General features: G+C 41.4%; 2 pseudogenes; one reads left to right on the top strand and one right to left on the bottom strand.

The window, feature by feature from the left end:
* The first annotated feature begins 505 nt into the window (after window positions 1-505).
* LOC104113550 (uncharacterized) lies at window positions 506-20,116 on the top strand (annotated as a pseudogene).
* LOC138891358 (uncharacterized) lies at window positions 20,017-24,913 on the bottom strand (annotated as a pseudogene).
* Between the last annotated feature and the right edge of the window lie 63 nt (window positions 24,914-24,976).

Genomic DNA, 24,976 nt, shown 5'->3' with positions numbered 1-24,976 from the left:
GTTCCTTTTGCCGGGGACGCTGCATCTTGTAATGGATGCATGTATATTTCTACAGGATGATATGGATCTTTGATAAGGATCTTCTTCACTACTCAGCTTATGGTGAGCCCGCTACAGTTCTAGTGGGTGTTTGGGTCTAGTTCATTTTATGTATTTAGGTATCTATTGTTATGGAAGCTCCATGTACACTGTGGATCATGTAATTAAAGATTTGAGTTTTGTCATGTATTTATGATCACAGTATTTACAATTGTTTATAGAGCTGTGTAACCACCACGAGAAAGAAAATATGGGCCATTAAGCCAAACGTATTTAATATGAAAGTCAAGATCTTATTATGTTATGGTAAATCATGTATGAGTAATGATGAGAGGTTAATGTAAATTAGGCTTGCTCGACTAGGTTTACTCAATTGAGCACCGGTCGCACTCCTCGATTTCGGGGCGTGACAGTTGTAGAGATAGCTCAGAGGATCGAGGATGTCCATCAGCGGAGCCGAGAGCAGATGTCGCGGGACAAGCGGTTCCGTTATTCCGAAGGGTTCAATGGTGCTCCGTCTGAGGGCAGAGGTTAGTTTGGGAGTGGTCAGCCTAGCAAACCCACATATCCAGCACCTTTGCCTCCTCGGGCTGCTCAAGTGCTGCCTTATTTCAGCGCTATGCCAGAGAGTTCCTACCGCCCACCAGCTATTGAGGGTTCTCCCGGTGGGTATTTAGGCCATCACGGTCAGACTTCAGGTTAGCAGCCCACCGCTCAGAGGGGTTGTTACGAGTGTGGGGACCCTGGCCACATGAAGAGGTTTTGTCCCAGACTTCGGGGCAAGGCAGTACAGCAGAGTTCTCAGCCTATGATTACAGCACCAGCAGCCGCACCACCAGCAGTCGCACCAGTCGTCCGGCCCCAGAGGCGGAGGGCAGGTGGGTAGGGGTCGTCCTAGAGTGAGGCCAAGCAGGTGGAGGCCAGGCAGGTAGCGCTCCAGGTAGATTTTATGCTTTTCCGACCAGACCAGATATAGTGGCCTTAGATGCCGTGATCACAGGTATTATTTTTATCTGCGGTAGGGATGTTTCGGTATTATTTGATCTAGGGTCTACATATTCATATGTGTCATCTCTGTTTGCTCATTTTCTGGATGTTCCTCGCGAGTACTTGGGTACTCATGTTTATGTGTCCACTACAGTGGGTGATTCTGTTATTGTGGATCGGATCTATCGGTCCTGCATTGTCACATTCTGTGGTTACGAGACTAGCGCGGGTGGTTACGAGACTAGGATCTTCTGCTTGATATGACCAACTTTGAGGCCATCTTGGGCACGAGAGGTGTGACATAGTTTTAGAACTCCGGTCTAAACTCAATCGCTTAGTTTGGACCGTTCCTCCCGGTTTTGGTGCTCGCCGCCTTTGGTTGGCCTTTACTGCTCTTTCAGCATTCTCTGTTGGTAGGAAACTTTGGTTTAATTTCCAGGGCGGATTCGGGTCAGGTGTCGGTGGATGAATTTGGATCTTCTTCAGCGGTTTGGGGTCCGGTTCCCGGTGAAGGGAACAATGATTCCATCACCAGGTATGTTTTAAATTTGATAGTATCATTTTTCATATAACAGATACATATGCATGTTTTTATTTCTAGGGCTTCGATCCTTAATTGCGGTTGCATTTACTGATTCATTGATACTTTGAATTTTGTATGCTGTTGCTTGTAAGTGTAGGTGGATTCAACCAGTAGAATTTTTAGGGGAATGGTAGGACATTAGTTGGTAGGCACTGCAATGGATAAACTGGAAAGATTAAATGAAAAATCATTTCGAATATAGAGTTAAATTTGGGGATCGATTACATTACACTGTGGTCTATGATGGTCGTTGAAGAAGGACAAAACGGCTAAGATGAAGTTTCTTAACATTGCCTTTGAGCTGATCTTAGCTGATTGCAGTGCTTTCAACGCCTTATCATCATCTTGTACATAGTGTACTAATCATGGCATACCTTTTATGTGACAGTAAATACTAGTACTAGCTTTTATAGATGTTGCTCAAACAATTTTTCAATGTCGTATGATGCTTGATATCCATTTATGCCATGTGGATCTGCATTTCATCTTTTTAAAGCATATGTTTAAAAGTTTGTACGAACTCTGACTAATTAATGTTGATTTGACTTGAGTTGACCATGAGATACAAGTCTGGAATTTCCATTACATTTTGCTTTTGGATATATAGGTAAAAGCATTAGCTAGCTCAGAAGGACTATTGAAAATTGAAGATAAGGACATACATTAATCAGAAGTAGTTCAAACTTCTGGTGAAGTGGTTGTGCTATGCAAACACTATCATTACACTCATCTCTGAGTTTCTAGATCTTAGCAACTCTTTTGCCTGCTCCAAGTGCAAACATCTTCTATTACTCCTGTATGATGCCCAGTACTGACAAATATGATTCCGTCAATAATGATCTTTTTCTTGTCAATCTCTCTGCCTTATCTCTCTCCCTGAATATCCGTAGTCTGACGTTTCTCTTATTCACCAGATACTAAGTCCAAGGAACCAGTACCTTCATTGGATGACTTAGTTTTGATCTGTGCTATCGTCCTTCCGGATTTAACGCATACCTGCTTCTCCACATATACCTTACTAAGGTTGAGAATACATCTCATGAAGAAGTTCTGTGTTGGAGACTGATTGTACACAAATTTTTCCCAACATAGTTACGGAAAAAAAAATAGAAATAATGTGTCGCTGCCAGGGCTTTGGTCCAGGGGAAAGACAACGCTTTATGTGTTGGTAGGGGGCATGTCACAAGTTTTCACCCTGCCACCAAATGAAGCTTGGTATTTAAGTGGGAGCTGGGTAGAGGTGCGTGCCCATACTTCTTCCCAAAGTTTCAAACTTGAGGAACAATTGAGGTTGGGGCAGCTAACTTGCAGTACAAATAGATAACATTTTCTGTTTGTAGCATATGTAGCTTTTCTTCATTGTATGATGCAATAAGTAATTTGGAATTATATTCATATGGGAATAAATTGTGATCAGCAACTGACACTATTCAATTTTTGCCATACATGGAACCGTTCACTTCACCTGTAGTTCAGTATAACATTCGTGGTACATTAATTACCATCTCTTCTTTTCCAATTAGGTACCATCTTCATGTGCAAATCATGGTTCTCAAGTATTCGCAAAGAATAAAAAGTTTCTCTTTCTGCATTGAATAACTTATCTACAGTATTTAACCAGGTAGGAGAGTAGTTGTGTAAAAGTCATGTAAGGCTATAGGAGGATTACTAGGCTGGCACAAATTAATGAGAATGCTATAAAAACTAATTAACGGACTCCTAGTAATATGTGTTCCTAATGAGTGTTGAATGAAAATTTCAACTCCGCAGTACTTTCTTTCTGGCACAAATTATCATCACCCTTTTAGATGATTTTGGTCCCTTTATTTGGTAAGACATTAAAGCATCTACTTCGTTCCTGCAGGCATATTACTGGAACCTCGAAAAATGAGGACATTGTGACAGAGAAAGATCTGGAGCATTTTCTGCATCTTCTAGATGGTAAAGATGGAGAGATGGCATGGCAAACCATGATGGACCGCTCTACTTCAAACTTCACATATCAAGCTTGGCGGCATGAACCTGAGGTAATGTTTACCTAACTTGTGATATGGTTTTCTCCAACATTTCTGATTTCTAGAACCATTTTCTTGAGAATTGCTTGACCCCATTTTTTACTTATATTACGAAACTTAATAAGCTATAAGTCTAAGACCGCAAGTGCGTGGCACATACCTGCAGGAGAAGCATTATGTTTCCTCAGAAACTATTATCTCCTTTTTGACATGTGATGCGGCTGGTATATGAGAGCATTTAGTCCAGCTTCTAGATAGTTACAGTTTAAACATTTCCATAGCACAATCAATGTTATCAAAGGAGAAAAGCGCAAAATGGCTCTAAGGTCCGTTGGGGCTTTAAGCGCAAAGCGCAATTAAAAAGTGGACTTTAATGAAAAAAGGCACAACTGGAGAAAAGTAAAAATATGTATATGTAATCCAAGACTAATAATTATAAGCATGAATAACAAATATATAGACAAAGAAATTGAAAATAATTACGATAAAGTGAAATATCAATTGTTTAGTATCGCTTTTTCAGGATTATACTTACTGGCAAGGAAAAGTATGCCTTAGAGCCTTAATGTGACACTGAAGCGCCCACAAAGCGAGGCAAAGCGCTCAACATATTTTGAGCCTCGCTTCAGGGCTTTAGCGCGCCTTTGACGTCAGTGAGCACAACATAATCTTCCTTGAGCTATTTATATGTTTAGTACTTTAGTATGACTCATGTCTAAGCTATGTTCTTTTGTCAGCTCAATTTTCATTTGATGTGTTGATGTTTCAAATTATCCTAAACTTTTTCCAATTCAAGGATCAGGTTATTTTTTCTATTAAGGGTCAGGTTACATAGGTAGGGGTTCTTGTTTCTGGGGCAAACTGAAGATGTCGTCTGATAAATGACTTTATATCAGTTTTCCTTCTTCCTGCAACTTTTAGATGCATGAATTAGTAACATAATTTCCCGTATTTCATATAATTGGACGGTCTCTTGTAATAGAGTCGCTGCTCTTAAGCAATGAGTCTTCTTGCTGACGCAGTTTAGATGCTCATTTTAGCAACCTCGGAATATATTATCATCTTTGCTTTCATTTGGATACATCTTAGGTACTGTTTCCTAAATAAAAACAGGGGGAAGATCTTTTAGGTTAACTTCTTTCATCTTTGATTTATAATATGTTCTTTCTTCCTCCTTGGAAATGGGGAGCACCTGTTTGTGTTCTATTTCTACTCTATCCATATTATTATTTTGATATGGGAAAATAACATCAGGGACCTAGCTTGAGGATACGTGCCTGCTTTTTGCTCCTTTTTCTATTTATGTTTTTGTAGGTGTATCACTGCATGATCTTTATGGCTTTTATGATAGATTAATTCCTTTTGCTACTTTCAAATCATCATATTAATTTGAGATATTACAGTTATGTTACTGGGAAATTATGAAAAGTACAAAAAATGTTTTTTTAGCTCTTTTAATCCTCCATTAACCAAGACTGTTTCTATGCTCTTCATCTAAATACTAATATCCAATATTGTGTCGCTGGAGTAAGTATAAACTATTCTTTTTTAAAATTTTGATCTGTATTTCCCAAGCCATAATTGCTTGTTTTGCTGCATGATTTGCTTGGTGGCTTTGTCTATGACCATGTATTTTTCTATCCGTACAGTTAATTTGGATTTTCTTTTAAGCTTCTCTGTTCTCTCTTAGTGATTCTAACAGAACCAGTCTATTTGTCAGATGGGACCAACAATCTACCGAACCAAAACTGTTTTCGAGGATGCAACTCCGGAGTTAGTCAGAGATTTCTTCTGGGATGATGAGTTCAAGCCAAAATGGGATCCTACGCTTGCTTATTTCAAGATATTGCAGGAATCCCCACATACAGGATCTATGATTATCCACTGGATTAAAAAGGTTTGTAGGTGCTTTGTAGGTGTATTGTTCAATTGTTGTTATTCATGGTAATATTCACAGTTGTTACCAAAAAAAAAAAGGTTTGTTAATCATCAAAGTGTGTTAGTATTGCTATGAGAACTCCTTATGGTTCATTTCTTCCATCGCTTCTGCACTCACAAAAATTGTTTTTGCTGCTACAGTTCCCGTTCTTCTGCAGTGATCGTGAATATATCATCGGTAGAAGAATATGGGAATCTGGCAAAAAATACTACTGTGTGACAAAGGTAAGCGCTACAGCACCACGTGTAAATTTGGTTGTTCTGGATGCTTCAAATACAAGTTTTAAGTGATTGATCTGTGCATACAGTGATTCTTTTTATTACTGCTTCCACCTAGCATATTTCAGGCCTTCTTGGAGTTGCGAGGCTTCCGTGTCTAAAACCCTTTAATAGTTTCCATGAAGTTCATATATTTATTTATCTGCACTTGGACAAAGTTCTCCAATATTACACTTTCTCATGGTGGCTTGTTTAGTTGGTTTGTTAACAACTCTATTTTTCAGAAACCATGTAATTACACATTATGCTCATATTTTTAACATGATCTTCCACAGAGTGTTCCATACCCAGCTCTGCAAAGACGTGACAAGCCAAGGCGTGTGGACCTGTACTTCTCAAGTTGGATTGTTAAGCCGAGTAGGTAAGTAACGCCATTAACACTGGGTCTGGGTGTTCAACAAGGATTAACTTTGCAAAATTTCCAATTGCCTGTTACTTAAGTTGATTTTTACTCAAGTTTACACTGCTAAAATGGAAGAGGAAATCAATAACGAATAGAATGCAAAGAATACTTCGTAGGAAACAAGAAGTAAACCTCACCATGGTTCTTGGCCTCCCATCTGCCTTTTGCCAAATCACGCCAAGCGCGCTCGACGTAAGAGGAGGTCGAGGCTAACTTCCAAACCCAGTCCTCGAGGTCGGGCACCGCTTGTGGCATCCAAGGGGCAGCTGAACATCAGGGAAGGACATAAGAAAAAATCGGAAAAGCACCTGAAAAGTGAACAAAAATCACTTACGGTCAAAATTCCATTCTTCAGGGAACGACATCTTCTCTTCCGCAATGAGATCACGGGTCCTCACTCGGATATAACGACCCATCCAACCTCGATTCTTGTCTTCATCGATGCTCGACATCAATGCCTTCGATGCCCGACGATGAAGTCTGATTAGTCCTCGAAAGATCTGAGGCCGATACAGTCGAATGAAGTGGTTCAGAGAAAAATCCAACCCTCCGGCTTTGATAGAGAAGAAGCGCAATAAGATCACTATACGCTATAAAGAGGGATGGATTTGGCCAAGGGTGACTTGATACCTTTTGCAGAAATCAATAATCACCGGGTCGACGGGTCCCAGTGTGAAGGGATAAGTGTAAACACTTAAAAACCCCTCCATGTAAGTGGTAACATCCTCATCGGAAGACGGAATTTGCAGCACGACCTTGGAACCCCAGTTGCAGTCTTTTCGGATGGCCTCGAGGTGATCCTCCGTTATAGAGCATGTATACATCGATACATGTTCACATCGACCCGAAACAGAGGAAGGGTTCTCCACCGTAAAATCGGTTTTCAAAATGCACGGGCCAAGAACGTAGTCATGAACTAACGGCTCCACCGGCGCCTTATCATCAGATGGCCGTGAGGAAGAGGTTTTTTCCTTCTGAGGTACAGTTTTGGAAGTTTTCGCCATTGATATGAAAGGAAAGAGTGCAAAGGAAGAAATAGACAGCACCAAGATTCTGGTATGAACAGCCCCGTAGCAGCAAAGTAGAGAGGATAAATAGGAAAGTCTGGAAGAAGAGAAGGCGTAAAAATGGTAAAAGTTGTGTGAAAAGATTATTTATAGACTAAGGCCTGATGATTCGGTATCAGCGGTGGCCGACCACCGTCTGACATACATTAAATGCCTCGGTAAAACCGAGTCGATGGGACAACCATCACATACGTCGAGATCGGGTTCGATAGAAACGTCGGCATAAATTTGATCGAGCCGCAGGGAAATCATATCATTCCTCGCCACATCCTCTTCGAGAAATGAGGGGACTATCTGTGTACGGTCAAAACCGATTCTCAGTCATAAAGATCGGTCGAGACAATGACGTTTCAATCGAAGGGTATCCGCATGGCGAGCTCGGATGAATTCCGAAGTAGAGAAGTCGAGCTTCGAGCTATAAGACCAATCAATCGCAAAACTCGATATCATCATCGAGCCCGCGTCCGAATCGGACTACGGGGTAACGACGACCGACACAGGCCCCGAATATCAATGCTCCAAGGCAAAACCGAGCTCGAACTAAGACTGGGGATTCGATCTAGCACCAAGCTCGAGTCAGTGCCAAGCTCGCAGACAAGAGCCGTTACAACCGCACCAAGGGAGAGAATCTTGGCGAGAATCAAGGGAGAGACAAACCATCATGGGTTCTCTACTATATGTATTATTTTATGTTGTTACAAATAAAGTAGTGATCCTCTACTATAAAAAGAGAGATAGACTGCAATAGGGGGAGGAAGATTTCATTGTACTTGTTCTTCTAATATTTTTCAGTCTTCCCGTCCATCATTTTTCCATTTCAAAGCAAAAAATACCTGTATCGTCATTTTGTATCAAAGAAATTTGCATACCCTTAGAACCATATCTAAATCTAACGTTATCCGATTTTTCGGGTAAACAATATTCACTAGCAAGACACAAGGTATTGTAACGATTATGAGTAGCAAACTGATATTGGGTATATTTTCATATGTTTTGATAATATTTACTCTATATTTTTACCCTTTTTTGATTGTATTTTATACTATATATGCCCAACTAAGTTAAGAATTTAATTATACACTAATTGAGTGTTGATGTAATATTTTTAGGAATAAAGAATGTCAAAATTCGAGACAAAAGGAAAGTTGAAAATTCTAGGTGTTGTTGGGCGAGACGTAAGCAACTTTGATGTTGAAGTTGATGCATATGGCGTTAAGGAAGAAACAAGCATCTGACAAGGCAACTTTGACTCCTAACTTAATTGTTTTGTCCCAAGCATTATGTACTTAGTATAAAAGAACAAGTTAATTTCTTAGAAGAGGAGGCGGCAGACCCACTGGATTCAGCGCCAGGGCCAACGCGGGCTTTGGATGCTGCGGTTGCATCCTACCTTAATTATTTGATTGCTTGATCACCAATTGAATACTATCTATGAATCTAGGATTGAACTCGAGAGAGGGAATTCTAGATTGCATATAAGATTGAATAGAGCGAGATCTTGAACTCGAGCATCGGGAACAAATTCGCAGTTAGGATAGGAATATACCTAATCGCTGCTTGGTTACTATACAGGAATTATAAACTCGTTCTTGTTAATTCTAATTCCATAGGAATATAGGCGTTAGGTTAGCTTGAATAGACGAGTAGTACTTCGGGAGAAGGCTACGAGTAATATTAACCCTGCCAATCAATAAACTAGATAAATTAATTAGACAATTTAAGTAAAAAACTCAACGAGATTGTTAGCCAACCCATAGCTCTAGAATATCGTCTCTAATATTCGCCAGATTGTTTCCTTTAATCTCTTAGTTTGTTACTCTAGATTAGTTGTAGTTAAATAATCACACTTTAGAAAATCGCTTGAATAGATTAATTGTCTTAGTTTGATTTAGTTGATAGTTTATCACAAGTCCTTGTGGGTACGATATCTGAATTTACAATACTATATTACTTGTCGACTGCGTATACTTGCGTGTGCGTTTGGGAGCAACACCAACTACAATGTATTGAATATATTTTTCTTTCGTATGATTTGATTTATCTTTTTGAATGTTTTATCTTTTATAGACTTTATTCTTGAAATCCAACTTGGTTAATATCTTTTCACTCGTGTGATTTATATATTTTTTGTATTTGCTTAGTTTATTTTACGCTGGTGTAGTATAGTTGATGGATCTATACTCTAGCCATCTTTCATATTTTCTTAATTCACCTTTTAAACTGTAAAAGTACACTAAAGAGTTTTGCTAAGTCTTATAAAAGTATGTATGTTATTGCATTCTACTTCTACTTAGTGACTTTTGCATGACATTTAAAAAAATTACCGAAAATTAACCAAACTGTACCGATCCGAAGAAAAACTGACATAATTGAGACGGTTTCGAAAAGTCTAATTTTAGTTATATATAATAAAATAATCAAAAAATTGATATGGTACAAATTTTATAAAATAACCGGCCGAACCGAACTATTGACACCCCTACTAGCTACCACTCCTCACCATGCATTTCTGCCTCTCCGAGCAATCCTTTCCCTGCTCCAAATAACACCGCTTTTCCTATCATTCCGTTACGAAGGCCGTAGACTACAGCAACTGTTGCTCCAATAGCTACCCATTTCCAATCTATCCCACCATCTCCTCTCTGGCCTTGGATTTCCACAACTCTACCTTCTTCAGCAGAAACTCGCTCCAACGCATCAACGCCTTCATCAAGAGAGATTTTTGTAGTGATTCGTGCCATCATTGCACACCTAGAAACTGCTGCTTCTGATTTTCTTGCATTCTGGTATGCTCTGAAGCCGTTGTGCAATTTCTTGACAGTTCCCCACATTCCATGTCGAACTCCCAATTTAGGGATGCCCATATCTTCATAGTGAGTAAGCGTGACCTCGCATGCAGATAACTGTCCATCTCCCTTCTTCGATTCCACTACAGTGCAGGTGTAACCAGGGATGCCGCTTTTAGGCCTTCGAGCGGCGAGGAAAGAAACAAGTCCCTGGTCCCTAAACAGGGGGAAGATAAGAAGCGAAAAGCTTCCTCTCGGTTAGAGGACCCAAAGCCCAAAACTCGCACGGTGAAGAGAAAAATAATTGCCCTTTCGATTGACTCGGTCCAACGACTGAGAGAAGAAGAAGAAGAAGAAAATAGCTCCTCGGCTTTGGTAGTTCGGTCTATAAAGGCCATCGAGGTTGCCAGAGCTCCCGAGCCGATGGCGGTTGTACATGTCGGGGTTGTTCCCGAAGACCAGAATCTAGACCGGAGTACTCCGAGCGATTTGCTCGGGGCTATGACAATGGGTGATTCACCTTCTCTTCCATCTTTTTTTAGGAGGCGCTGAAGGAAGCTCGAGAATTGAAGACTCCCGATATCAGCGCAGGCTCTGGTGTAGGGGATCCTTTCAGGGATTGTTTTACTGGAGTCGACGATGGTTCCGATATCGGTGATGCTTCTCTTTTATTAGAGGAGGCTCAGCGTTTCATTACTCGGGTAATGATTCTTCCATACTTCGTTTATTTGTTTTTTTCCATACTTGACTCGTATTTCTTACTATGCATGCCATTAGTAGGTTTCGAGTCGATCTTAGCCAGTGTGAGGCCGAGCTCCGGAAGGTCTCAGGTGAGAGAGATGCCCTACGGCTTCTTTGCAGCCAAAAGAACGAGGCTATAAAGGACCTCCAAGCGGATTTGGCTAAGGTCTGTGAAGAAGGGGTCGAGGTCGATAAGCAGGTGAGCCTCGTTCTGTTAAAGTATGGGTCTGATTAACCCGTGGAAGTTAACCCTTCGTTGTCTCAGTTGCAGCAGAAGATAGAAAAGATCGGGTTACTTCGAGAAGAAGTCGATCAAATCCGAGTTGAATGCAATCGGTGGAAGGAGACCCTCGACCGCCTGGCAGCGGAAAAAGAGACCATTTTGACAAAATTATTATCGGCCGACGTTCAACTTCAAAGTGTCAAGCAAAAGGGGTCGGTTCAAACTAAGAAGATTGAGGAGCTTGAAATACGACTTGCTGAGGCTAAGGCGGAGGTCGAGTCATCGAAAGTCTTGGCGGATAAGTCCATTGTTGGATATTAGGCTGATGCAGAGGCTGCTCAGATAGAGGCATGTGTAGCGTCGAAGGTCGCCGATACTCGAGCTCATTGGGTTGCCGAACTTTCTAAGTGTATGTCTCGGAGGGAGACCCTCGAGGAGATACACGCTCGAGGTTTTGACCTTACCGAAGAGGTGAAAAAGGCAAAAAAGCTCGAAGTGGAAGCTGAAGCCTTGGCTTATGATGACGATGATGATGATGGTAGCGAAAGCGGATCCGAGGATGCGGAAGAGCTCGACCAGGAAGCTTAGTTTCGAATTCTTCATGTTTGTACATTAATCTTGTAGGCAATTTTCTTATATATATGTATAATCAGGTCGACTTGTTTTTGTTCTGTGAAGACTTTTAATTGAATGTTGACCTTGTAGTCTCTCTGATCGATCAGGTTTGTAGCCCCTGAGTTCGCTTGTTGAGTCGATGATTCACACTTTGAAGGAACATAATCCGTAGATGTAAAAAGTAGCTTATTAGCCGTCGAGTGAATGTTTGGAACTTGAAATATTGTAGCCCGTAGGCGTAATGGTCGAGTACGTGCTTGCTCGAACTTAGAATAATAGTAGCCCGTAGGCTTAATAGTCGAGTGAATGTTTCGAACTCGAAATTTAAGTGGCCCGTAGGCTTAAATGGTAGAGTGAGTGCTTTGCTCGAACTCAGAATAACAGTAGCCCGTAGGCTTAACAATCGAGTGAATGTTTCGAACTCGAAATTTAAGTGGCCCGTAGGCTTAAATGGTAGAGTGAGTGCTTCGCTCAAACTCAGAATAACAGTAGCCCGTAGGCTTACTAGTCGAGTGAATGTTTCGAACTCGAAATGTAAGTAGCCCATAGGCTTAAATGGTAGAGTGAGTGCTTTGCTCGAACTCAGAATAATAGTAGCCCATAGGCTTAATAGTCGAGTGAATCTTAATTCTAGTTCCACAATAAATCTCAAGTCATTGCACATGTGTTTATGTTTGGGCCGATCTACATGAGCATGGTTCATTTTGACCATTTGGCTCTTACAATTTTTCCTGTTGGAACCTTGTTGTGAGATGACTATCTTGCATCTGAACTCGATGTATTTGAGGGCCCTGATGCTCCCCCGGTATTCGAGGTCTATCGAAAAGAGGCCTCGGATATTGTTAAAAGTGCAGCACGATCGATGGTTGCCTCATTAAAAACCTTGCCGAAAAACCCATTTGGGAAAAAACCGGTCTAAGGAAAAAAGAGTGCAACGCGTGCTCTTGATCGGAAGATCTTCTTCAGCTCTTGTTCGGACTTCTGCATGGGTTAGTTAGATGAGTATGGAAAGGTCGTGCCTTAGCAGTAGTACCGTTTTAGATGTGATACATTCCAACTGCTTGATAGTTGTTTGCCGTTTATGATGCCGAGCCTATATGATCCTTTTCCAACGTTCTCGAGCACCTGGTATGGTCCTTCCCAATTTGGTCCCAATTTTCCTTCGTTTAGATTCCGAGTATTGATGGTGACCTTTCTTAACACTAAGTCCCCCGGGCTTGAAATGGCGGAGTTTAGTTCTTTGATTATAGTACCTTTCGATTCATTGCTTTTGGGCGGCCAGTCAGATGAGGGCAGTTTCTCGTCCTTCGTTCGATAATTCAAGGCTGGTGTTCATGGCCTCGTTATTTGATTCTTCTGTCATGAATCAAAATCTGGGACTAGGTTCACCGACTTCGACTGGTATCAATGCTTCGGAACCATATACTAAGGAGAACGGGGTCGCCCCCGTACTGGATTTTGACGTTGTTCGGTATGCCCAAAGGACTTCGAGCAGGATTTCTCTCCATTTTCCTTTCGCGTCGTTCAATCTCTTCTTCAGGTTTTGAAGAATAGTCTTGTTCATTGATTCGGCTTGACCGTTCCCACTGGGGTGGTATGGTGTTGATAATATCCTTCTTATTTTGTGATCTTCGAGGAATTTTGTGATTTTGCTGCCAACGAATTGCTTCCCATTGTCGCATACTATTTCGGCGGGTATCCCGAATCGGCATATGATATGATCCCAAATAAAGTCTATGACTTCTTTCTCTCTTATTTTCTCGAACGCCTGCGCTTCAACCCACTTAGAAAAATAGTCAGTAATAAATAAAATAAATTTGGCTTTACTTGGGGTCGACGGCAGAGGGCCGACGATGTCCATCCCCCATTTCATAAATGGCCACGGGGATAGGACCGAGTGAAGTTGCTCCCCGGCTTGATGGATCATTGGCACAAACCTCTGACATTTATCACATTTACGAACAAATTCTTTCGCATCTTTGCCCATATTGATCCAATAATACCCCGCTCTGATCACTTTTCGGACTAATGTGTCGGCGCCGGAGTGATTGCCACAAGTGCCCTTGTGTACTTACCGGAGGATATAATTGGTATCTCCCGGACCCACACATACCGCCATCGTTCCATCGAATGTTCTTCGATATAGTGTTCCGTCCGCAGCTAACGTAAATCGAGCAGCTTTAGGGCCCTGGAATCTTTAGGGTCTGAAGGGAGCTTTACGTTTTTTAAGTACTCAATATACTTGTTTCTCCAATCCCAGGTTAAGCTAGTAGAATTCATTTCGGTGTGCCCTTCTTCGATTACTGATCTTGAAAGTTGGACGACAGTCCTCGAGCTCAAATCACCTACCTCGACCGACGATCCCAAATTTGCTAGAGCATCGGCCTCATTATTCCGTTCTCGTGGGACATGCCGTAGGGTCCATTTTTTGAAATGGTGTAAGGTGATAAGCAGTTTGTCCAGATAGCTTTGCATCCTACCTTCTCGGACTTCGAAGGTTTTGTTTACTTGACTCACCACCAGGAAAGAGTCACAGTGCACCTCAATGACTTCTGCTCCTAAGTTTCTAGCTAGTTCGAGACCTGCAATCATGGCTTCATACTCGGCCTCGTTGTTAGTTAACCTGATAGTTTGAATAGCTTGCCTAATAATGTTACCCGTGGGGGGTTTTAAAACTATGCCTAACCCGGACCCCTTTATATTCGAAGCACCGTCCGTAAAAAGGATCCATACCCCGGTCGATATACCTGATTTCAAAAGGAGTTCCCTTTCGACTTCGGGTATGAGGGTTGGCATGAAGTCGGCCACGAAATCTGCCAAAATTTGAGACTTGATGGTCGTGGGGGGTTGATATTCGATATCGTACCCACTAAGTTCGATGGCCCATTTGGCCAATCGGCCTGATAGTTCGGGCCTATGTAAAATATTTCGGAGTGGGCAGGTGGTTAATACGCTTATGGGGTGACATTGGAAATACGGCCTTAACTTTCTAGATGCGCTTACCAAGGCAAGTGCCAATTTTTCTAAGTGCAGATACCTAGTTTCCGCTTCTCCTAAGGTCCGACTCATGTAATAAACGGGAAATTGCGTACCTTGCTCTTCTCGAACTAGGACGATGCTTACGGTGAATTCCGATACCGCCAAGTACAGGTAGAGCTGCTCGTCCGCTTTCGGAGTATGAAGCAGTGGCGGGCTCGAGAGATATCGTTTCAATTCATGTAACGCTTGTTGGCATTCCGGCATCCAGGCGAAATCGCTCTTCTTTTTGAGTAGGGAGAAAAATTTGTGACTTCGATCCGATGATCTTGAAATGAACCGGCCTAAGGCTGCAATTCTTCCCTTTAACCTTTGTATAGCTTTCACATTGTCCACGATGGTGATGTCTTCGATGGCCTTGATTTTGTCGGGGTTGATCTCAATTCCTTGATTTGAGATCATGAAGCCGAGGAACTTGCCCGATCCGACCCCGAAAGCATATTTTTCGGGGTTGAGTTTCATGTTGAATTTCCTTAGAATCTTGAACGTTTCCTGCAAATGGGCCAAATGGTCCTCTGCGCACAGGGACTTAACTAGCATGTCATCAATATAGACTTCCATCGTTTTACCTATTTGTTCTTCGAACATTCTGTTTACTAGGCGTTGATAAGTAGCTCCTGCATTTTTTAGCCCGAAGGGCATTACGTTATAACAATATGTTCCATATCGGGTCATAAATGAAGTCTTTTCCCGATCGTCCGGGTTCATCTAAATTTGATTATACCCGGAATAGACGTCGAGAAAGGTGAGAATCTCGTGGCCGGTCGTGGCATCGATCATACGATCGATGTTGGGCAGTGGAAAGGAATCTTTGGGGCATGCTTTGTTCAAATCCTTATAGTCCACACACATTCTAAGTTTGTTTCCTTTTTTAGGTTGAACAACCACATTGGCTAACCATTCTGGGTATTTTACTTCCCGAATGGACCCTATCTTGAGAAGTTTGGTTACCTCGTCCTTTATGAATGCATGCTTTTCCTCCGACTGGGGCCTTCTTTTTTGCTTCACCGGTCTCAACATAGGGTTCAAGCTTAATTGGTTCACCGTTATGTCCGGCGAGATCCCTGTTATATCTAGATGGGACCAGGAAAAATAATCGATGTTATTGATAAGAAATTGAATGAGTTTCTTCATGAGTTCGGGGCTCAAACCCGTTCCCAGGTATACCTTTTGTTCGGGCCAGTGTTCGATCAGTACGATTTGCTCCCGTTCCTCAATTGTTGATTTGGTGGTATTGAAATCATCGGGGGATACGAAGGATCGAGGGATCCATCGATCATCATCGTCCTCTTCAACGTTTTGCTTACCTGGCCGGGTCGAAGCCGATGTCTGTGATTGCTATTTGGCGCTCTGCTTTGAACTTGATCCTTTTATTGGTAAAGGTGAGGATATTGATTTTGCTTCTTCGACGGAGAACATTTCCTTTGCGGCCGGTTGTTCCCCGTACACTATTTTGACACCTCCCGATGTTGGGAATTTGAGGACATGGTGTAGGGTCGAGGGTACGGCTCTCATTCTGTGGATCCACGGCCTTCCGAAGAGGGCGTTATATCTCATATCACCTTCGATCACATGAAACTTTGTTTGATGGATGGTTCCGGCCACGTTTATCGGTAGGGTAATCTCACCTTTAGTGGTTTCACATGCCATATTAAATCCGTTTAGAACCAAAGTTGCAGGTACGACCTGATCCTGCAGGCCGAGCTGTTCTACAACCCTCGATCTGATGATATTGGCCGAGCTACCTGGATCAATTAACACACGCTTAATCTTAGTTTTATTCATGAGTACGGATATTACCAGCGCGTTGTTATAGGGTTGGATGATTCCCTCTGTATCTTCATCACTGAAGGATAAAGTCCCTGTGGGTGTATGATCTTGAGTTCGAGATCGCTTCACAATCGACGTTTTAGCGTGTTTAAGCATCGATCCCTGGGGGGCATCGACGCCGCCGACGATCATGTGAATGACGTGTTGCGGTTCTTCTGGCTCGTTTCACTTACCGAATTCCTTGTCTCTAAAATGGTTCTTCGCCCTATCGCTCAGAAATTCCCGAAGGTGCCCTTTGTTAAATAAGCGGGCCACTTCCTCTCTTAGTTGCCTGCAATCTTCCGTCTTGTGACCATGGGTGCCATGATATTCGCACATTTGATTGGGATTCCTTTGGGCAGGATCGGTTTGCATGGGTCGAGGCCATCTGGTATCTTTGATGCGTCCGATGGCCGATACGATGGTGGATGTACCAATGTTGAAGTTATACTCCGATAGTCGAGGGATTTCTATAGGATCTATATATTTATCAAAGCCGCTCTTGATCATAAGTCCCCAAGAATTTTGCCCCCGATCAATCCTTCGGTTGTTCCGAACTGTGTCACGTGCTGAACCGTTGTTCATCCGATCTGTGTCGTACGGTTGGTATCGATCTCTGTTCGACCTTCGTTCTCTGTTGGTTTCCCTTTGATTTTTAGTGGTTGTGTGGTTCTGACATACGGTCCCATACAGAGCTCCCAATTGATCATCTTCGACCCTGATTTTTGATTGGTACCGGTTGTGTACATCTGCCCAAGTTATTGTTGGGTACTCGATCAAATTTTGTTTCAGTCGATGTGATGCTGTCGAGCTTAGCCCGTGCAGTCCTTGGGTGAAAGCTTGTACGGCCCAATCGTCTATGATCTGTGGCAAGTCCATACGCTCTATTTGAAATCGGGATACGAATTCCCTCAGCATCTCGTTACCCCTTTGCTTTACTTTGAAGAGATCTGATTTCCTTGTTACAACCTTTATGGCACCAGCATGTGCTTTTACGAACGAGTCTGCTAACATGGCGAAAGAATCAATGGAATTCGGTGGTAAGTTGTGATACCATATCATCGCTCATTTTGCGAGGGTCTCTCCGAACTTTTTCAACAACACGGATTCGATTTCATCATCCTCCAAATCGTTGCCTTTGATGGCGCATGTGTAGGAGGTGACGTGTTCATTAGGATCGGTCGTATAGTTATATTTGGGAATTTTGGGCATACAGAATTTTTTGGGAATTGGTTTTGGGGCCGCGCTCGAGGGAAAAGGCTTTTGTATGAATTTTTTCGAATCGAGCCCTTTTATCATTGGCGGAGCCCCCGGAATTTGATCGACCCTAGCGTTATACGTTTCCACTTTTTTGTCGTTGGCTTCGACTCGCTTTGTGAGTTCCTGGAGCAATTTAGCAATTTCAGGAGCAGTCCCCGATTCCTGCTCGTTTGATTTCACTACGGCGGATTCCGTTCTAGGGTGACTTCTCGAAGAAGCGGATTGGAGTTCGGTCCGCTTTGCATATGAGTTTGGCTCTGCAACTGAGCTATCGCTGCTTGTTGGGCTTGCAACATTTCGAAAATCATACGCAAGATGACCCCGATTTCCCCCGTGCTGTAGGTGTCTCGGGCTATGGATCGAGCACCGCCCTGAACGCTCATCTCCGGTTCAGAACGATGATTCGCTTCTAGAGCTATTTGCGAATTGATATCCAGTGGTACTTCGGCTCGAATTTCGGGCTCTTCGATTCGAGCCTCGTTGCCGTTGTCAGGTAGCCTTCCGGCCCCGGGCACCAAGTTGTTGGTTTCATCTTGAAGGCCGGCTTCGAAGTCGATAGGTAGAGCCATTGGTGATTCGAAGTTGTAAGATGGAGTGTACTGTAGATTTATATCAAACAATCACCGTTACCCTTAGCCCCACGGTGGGCGCCAAATTGTTTACCCGAAAAATCGGATAACGTTAAATTTAGATATGGTTCTAAGGGTATGCAAATTTCTTTGATACAAAATGACGATACAGGTATTTTTTGCTATGAAATGGGAAAATGATAGACGGGAAGACTAAAAAATATTAGAAGAACAAGTACAATAAAATCTTCCTCCCCCTATTGCAGTCTATCTCCCTTTTTATAGTAGGGGTCACTACTTTATTTGTAATAACATAAAATAATGCATATAGTGGAGAACCCATGATGGTTTGTCTCTCCCTTGATTCTCGCCAAGATTCTCTCCCTTGGTGCGGTTGTAACGGCTCTTGTCTGCGAGCTTGACACTGACTCGAGCTTGGTGCTAGATCGAATCCCCAGTCTTAGTTCGAGCTTGGTTCTGCCTTGGAGCTAGCATCGATATTCGGGGCCTGTGTCGGTCGTCGTTACCCCGTAGTCCGATTCGGACGCGGGCTCGATGATGATATCGAGTTTTGCGGTTGATTGGTCTTATAGCTCGAAGCTCGACGTCTCTACTTCGGAATTCATCAGAACTCGCTATGCGGATACCCTTCGATTGAAACGTCATTGTCTCGACCGGTCTTTATGACTGAGAATCGGTTTTGACCGTACACAAATATGCTGAAAATAATTTAGTTTGAATAGAAGTAGCATAATAGGTTTGGGAATTAGGATTTTGGGTTAATTATTTGTTGGCTTGTAATTGTTTCATAATTCCAAGGCCTAAGAAAAAAAGTTGATGTTTTATTATTTTTAAACTTAATATATAAATATATTTTTCACATTGTAAATTTATTCGGTACGGTTCGATATTTTTTCGATTTATTTTCATAAAATAAAAGGCATACCCTAATTATCGGTATGGTTATAGATTATGTAAAAAACCTATGATTTTATTACAAGTAACTTAAAAATCGATTCGGTACGGCACGGTTCAGTTGATTTAGTTGATTTTTAAATATTCATTAACACCCCTAGTAGCCAGCAACTATTTGTAGCAATACGACCTTGTTATTATGCTATTATTCTTTATTGTTTTACACTAAAGCTTTCGTGCACACAACCAGGCATTGTGAAATTACTTTCAACTCTTGGCATAAATATTTTATTTTATGTCAGTATGAATATGACTGATTGAATCAAATCTTACATAAAGTCTGAAAATCGTTCAAACCTTGATCTTTTATTTTTCTTTAATATTAAATTCTAATTAATAGTATCCTCCTTTTCCCGATCTATCTCCCTGTAGAAGCACAATATTCATGGCGAAGGACTCCGCAATCTCCCTCTTCATATCTCACATCTCCTCAGGCGTCAGCTCAGTAGATGAATTAAATTACGGATCCAGCCTCTAACACAAGGGAAGCAAGAAACAATAAATGGAAATTGCCACGACCATCCATTTTCAGTTCCTTTATCAATTTCCATTCACTGTGACAAACATGACCAATCAGTCAATCAACTCCAGCAGGTGCTCTCTCTCTCTTTCTGTGTGTGTGTGTGTGTGTGTGTGAGAGAGAGAGAGAGAGAGAGAGAGAGAGAGAGAGAGAGAGAGAGAGATTTTAAGCTTTTAGCATCAACACAGAAGTAGTTTATAGAAAACATATAAACAAATCATGGAACAACAATTAAACATGCCATAGATCCACACCATAAAAGAAACGAAAATTTTAAAGTATAGTTTGTTCCAACTTGGTTTTTCGTCTGCCAATCTAACTGAATCTTTCAAAATGCATTCCTTCCATTGAGAAGCAGTCCTTCACTTCTACTCGGGAAAAGATGGCTGTGTGCTGAAGAAGAGAGATACTCGTCACCATATTTATGTAGTTTGCATTCAAGGTGAATAACAGGAAGAAACATGAGGGAGCAAAATCACACCTACCGGACTCCGGACCTAATTGCTCCAAACAAAACTGATTCCTTGAGCTTTACGAAATTCATCAGAGAATTTAGCATCCAATAAACAACGCGCAGGTTCAAGTATTTGATTCACTCCCTCATGCTATCATTGTCAGCTTCCTCTTCACTTAAATCAAGATCAGCCAACAATTCCTCCAATGCGACAGTAGGGGCATCATCCCCATCAGCCACAGATGCCATTTCTGATGGCTGATACTCCCTGTTGCGATAAAGAGATATGTTGAATCTCAAATCAGGATTCTCCTCTAAATCTCTTAAGAATTGTTCATACTCAGAGCTCATCTTCTCTTCATGGTCTCTACCCTTTACATTGTCATCAATCTCCATATTTAGAGATTTCAGTTTCCATGAACGAGGCTTCCCACACTTCTTCTGCCATTTCTCTTCATAGCTTTTCTTAACAAGTATCACATCTGGGAGAACAAAACCTTTATACTTGTCCAGCTCATTATCATTACTATTAGCAGCATATAAGTCATACCCAAGTGCATAATCCCCAGGATTTAGAAGATGCCCCAGATGTGTTCGTACATTGAAAATTGTATCATTCTTGCCAAAATCAGATACACGAGCTACTTGGGCATCTGCCAAAGCGTACTTAGATCCACCAATATTGACCTCAGAAGAAACACTCTCAACATCTAGAACTATATATTCCACAAGCTGCCTACTCGAAAGTAGGGACTTAAAAGACGCCCTCCAATACTGTTCCGCGTCCAGAAAACAGTTCCTGAGAGTAAATGGGTCAAGTAAAGCAATGTTATTACTCACCTTGGTGCAGATCACAAGTGGCCCTAGATTCCCCAAACCATCTTTAACTTTTGGCGGAAGACAAATCAAGTCCTCACGGCAAACTGGGCAAATTTCAACTGAAAAAGTATACTTGTAGTTGTAAATGCTGCTCTTGGTATCATGAGACACCAGTTGTTTGTCATTACGGCTCCGAATTGGAACCACTTTCCCTATAAACTCCACAAATTTCACAGCATGACTACGATTAGAGAAGAAAATATCAATTCCTTGATCCATTTGCTTAATCCTTATAGCACGAGCAGCGGCATCATGCTTAAGAATAAGCTGTTCCAAATAGAAGAACGTCCGCCTGTGAGAAACATGCTGTCGCAGTTGCACTGCAGCCACCCACTGGTCGGGATTAGCCTGAACCCTCGTACAAGATTCACACATTTGGTCTTGGATAACATATTCAACAGTATAGGCCTGCTCAAGGATAGCTCCGTGAAGAACCTCTTTCTGAACCTTCAGCTTGACTTTGATTCTCTTGGAATGAGGCTCGGTCCAAATAAACTCTGCATGTACTAAACGAACTTTATTCAAATTCTTCAACCTCTTCACACAGAATGTCAGTAGCTCCTTTGATTCTAATTGGGCTTTAAGCCAAGTCCTCGGAGGCTGCAAATAGCCATCACATTCAGGGCAATGACATATGATAACATGCTTCTGGAGACCTTCTGTTATGTCAACTTCAGACCTCAAGCAGTTGGCACACATATTGGCAGCATTTGGTTGCATAGAAATACCACATTTGCAGCATAAAACACTTCCAATTGTTCGATGCACTGTAAACATGCCTGTGTCTTGTGCCATGGCTGGAAAGAGATACACAAGACAGCAGTAAGCATAATAAGGACCAAAACATTATGAAATATGCATCAACAATTTTAAGTTACCAAATCAACCTAACAAGTATGTGATATATTGCAACACCAAAGTCTAATGTCATATCTGGTTGGTAAGAGATTCCTTTTATGTACTGCGGCTCCAAATTACCATAGAAGCTGCAAGGCGCCAAGGACAAGCTACTGGAAATTTAATTCCAGTAATCTCAATGCTATGGCTTAAAAAATAAGTGAAAAGGAAATATAAAGGTGGCCATGATCAAGAGTTCTTTTATTTTCAGGTAACCTTTAGGCTTTAGTCCAAGGATAGAAGAAGCACAAATAAGTGCACTTCTTGAACAGATTTAAATTAAAACCAGATAAAACTTCAAACATCACCTACATTTTAGATTCCCCATTAATTAATATCATCTATCTTTCCTTAGACAACAGCTTAAGATAAAAAGGAGAAAACCGTGATTATGGCTGTAAAAAAGGATCTAACTTTATGTTTCCTTTTCACTTTGTTTTAGAAAAAAAAGAAAACCTTCATCAGAAAATTGTACGTAGATAGAACCAAATATCTTTCCTTTTTAGTTCAACCATTCATTTCGAAATTGAGGCCACGTAAATATACAAACACATGTAAGTGCATTCTTTTAGAAAAAACAAACAAATAATAGCATTTCTTGTTCTGAAAGCTCCAGCAACACACATAGGTCGACGTCTTTGTTCTAGTACCTCAAAAGCCAAAAAGAAAAAGTGCCACCTTCAGTACTTTATCCAAATGCTAAATGAAATTCCAGTATCACCCAAATTATACAGCAATGGTTTGGGCTGATCCTAAATATAACCACCAGCTGCATAGATTTCGATATCATACCTAAAATGGGTTTCAGGGGACAAAAAATAGCCACAAGGCTTTGGTCCAACAGAAAAGGTAATACAATGTGATATGTATAGTACTCGCACATTGCAACTTTAAATCATGACGGGTATTTACGTGGAGAGGATAAAGGGACACGCTCATTATCCACAGTGTTCTGAAACTAGAAACCATGGATTTCTCAGTTATCAAACAACAACACTACATCTTGTCACACCTTTTTCCCGAAGAATAGAGAGTTTTTCCAATCAAAGTGACATCTGAAATGGGGATATTTATTTAATTAGAGTCGTCACTTGGAATAATTATATGGTGTCCCAAGTCACCGGTTTATTTTAAATCCCAAATCGAGGAAATTTGACTCTGTTTTAAAGTCCGCGAAAACCAAAAGATCAGGTAAGGAATTCTGTTAAACCGGGAGAAGGTGTTGGGCATTCCCGGGTTCCGTGATTTTAGCATGGTCGCTTAATCATACCTGGCTTAATTAATTTGTTTAATTATGTGTTTTAAAACCTGTGTGTTTTTTTACCTTTTATCGCTTTTAATTATGGCGTTTATGAATTTATCTTTGAAACGGATCACGTGTGTAAATCCGTTTTATTTGGGGCGCTAAAATCATGTCACGCGTATGTGTACACAATTAATCACGCTTTATTAATTATTAAGATTGTTTCGCTCAAAGTTGCGTGAATGCATACTTTGATCTTAATTTTGTAACCCGTAATTATGTCACGTGAACGTATACATGATCACGATAATTTGATTAATTAAAAAAAAAGCGTACCTAAAGCATTCTAACGCATTCATGGATTATTTTTTTCTACTTTGAGATTATTGTGAGGCCATGACTTATGGATCAAATATTATTGTGGAGAAAGATGTATGATTGTCGATAATTTTGACAAACTTGTGTATTTGGTTGACTACATGCTAGCGTTTGATACTTATCTGTTAGGATGAAAGGAGCATGGTCCAACTCACTCATGTCAGGCCAAATAAATGGCCAGATTACCTCCAGATTTCAACTAAACTCCGCGGCCCATTAATAATCAAACTTAACACATTCCAATTAGCTCTATCCAGCACCCACAATCCAATAACGTTACAATCAACTTATACCCCACAACCTTTTAATTTCTAACAAGCAAACACATGGCCCATTATTACTAATCCCCTCATTATTCAATTAATCTTTGCAATTTCCATGATTAACGAGAAGATGCAGTAACAAACATGAGACAACACCAAGCGAAAATGACGAACCAAACATAAGGCACTCAGAAATAATGAAGCTGAACGCAGATAAAATACACAAAGCTAAAAGGAAAATATCTACAAGAAACTAAACAGAAAAACAAATCAAGCATTTAATTAAAGCGATACCAACTAAAGCAAACATAATACCATTGAAACAGTAGATAAAGAAACAGACCTTTGTAAGTGCCTCAAACTAAACTTTACTTAACAGAAAACTTCCGAGCAAAGTTTGGTACAGAAACGATGACTGTTCAGCTAGCAACGACCAAAGCCGACAACAATTCCGGAGCCAAAAATGCTAACCGCAGTTCGACTAACAGAAGCGCAGCGGCTCCGGGACCTCGAATGCGACCTCCAAATCACAATAGTGTTTTGTGGGTTGAGATGAAGCTGTTTTGCTGCGTTTGTTTCAGCTGAGTATTGCAGTAGTTTCAGGTGTTTTAGAAAAGGTTTGTGGGTGCTTCCATTGAGGAAAATGGGTGGTGAACATTAGGCTAAACTAAGGTGAAGAAGAAGGAATTTTTGGGGCTTCTGCCGGTAAATTTTAAGACCTCTAGCTCTAAGGTTTCTTTGCCTTTTTCCCTATGTTTTTTCAGCCTTTTTTCCCTTTTCCGTTCTCTGTTATTTTTTTTTTCTTTTTCGTGTGTGCGTGTGTTGAGGAAGAAGAGAAGGCTCCTAGGGTTCTTTGGGTGTGAGGGGAATTTTGTTCTTGAGAGAGTGAAAGAGGAGGAGGAGGAGGAGGCTAGGGTTTAGTCAAGGGGGTATCCGTTTCTGTCTAGGTTTTGGGGAATCTGGGATGTTTTAACGAAGAAGGGGGATCCGGTTGGGCCAGACGGGTCGGGCAGGTGG

Source organism: Nicotiana tomentosiformis, chromosome 2 (genome assembly GCF_000390325.3).
Source record: "Nicotiana tomentosiformis chromosome 2, ASM39032v3, whole genome shotgun sequence".
Taxonomy (NCBI): Eukaryota; Viridiplantae; Streptophyta; class Magnoliopsida; order Solanales; family Solanaceae; genus Nicotiana; species Nicotiana tomentosiformis.
This window is presented reverse-complemented; position numbering and strand designations above follow the sequence as displayed.